The sequence below is a fragment of the Carlito syrichta genome, unplaced genomic scaffold (assembly GCF_000164805.1).
Source record: "Carlito syrichta isolate Samal-C Ts95f unplaced genomic scaffold, Tarsius_syrichta-2.0.1 Scaffold305340, whole genome shotgun sequence".
Classification (NCBI taxonomy): Eukaryota; Metazoa; Chordata; class Mammalia; order Primates; family Tarsiidae; genus Carlito; species Carlito syrichta.
The window spans coordinates 7,314-8,379 of NW_007249436.1; positions in this window are offsets into that span (position 1 = coordinate 7,314).

Here is a 1,066-nt window from a genome sequence, read left to right on the forward strand (position 1 = left end):
CTGTGTCCTCACAATACAGCAATCTTAAAAGATCTAAAGTTTTGGGACAAGCATAGTGACTTATGCCTATATCCCGGCGATTTGGGAGGCCGAGGAGTGGGAATTACTTGAGGCTAGGAGCTCAAGACCAACCTGGGAAACATAGCAAGATCCCAAGCCTATAAAAGAAATTTTTTTTTAAATTAGCCAGGTGTGGTGGCACATGCCTATAGCCCTAGCTACTCAGGAGGTTGAAGTAGGAGGACTGCCTGAGCCCCGGAGGTCAAGGCTGCAGTGAGCTATAATCATGCCACTGTACTCTAACCAGAGCAGCAGAGCAAGACCTGGTCTCGAAAAGATAAATAATAAAATTAAAATATACATATATCTAACATTTTTTACAGGAATGCTACAAAAATTGAGATCAAACGGTATGAATAAAATAAAGATCAGAAAATAGGTCCTAACCAGCCTTAGCCTCTTCTCTGACCCAACCTCCAGACTCCACTAAAACACGTGACTCGACTTAATGGTTGCCAAACTCAGAATAGGACCAAGTAAGTTGTTTGGGTTCAAGCTGGTAACACAAGATTACTGTTTTTTTTAGTTTCAAATGAACCTATAAAAAGGCTTATGCTTGAGATCTGCTATAAAATTACCCTAACTCTGGATATTTATAGGTAAAATAGGAGATGTAACAAGAAACTAGCCTGATCAATGACAGTTTACCCATTACAGTTCCATGAACCACCATCGCCACTGTTACCTATGCAACTCCGAGTTAATGGAGATACGGGAAGGCGGATGTAACTGCTTAGTATGAATTTTAAAAGTCCATCACTGAATAGTGACAATAACTAACACAAAAATAAAGCGCTGGCCTTGGCAGCTTTTGAACCATGTTGCAAAGAAAGGCTGATTTTCAATGCTACAGGAAGATGAGCCTCCAATGCCTAACCTCTCTTCACTATTTCCATAAATGGTAACCAGTTATCACTGAGAGCCAGAAGATTCATACCCTTACCAACTACTTTGTTCTTGGAAGAGCAAAAAAGATGGTCACATGTGCATTCTTTTTTTTTTTTTT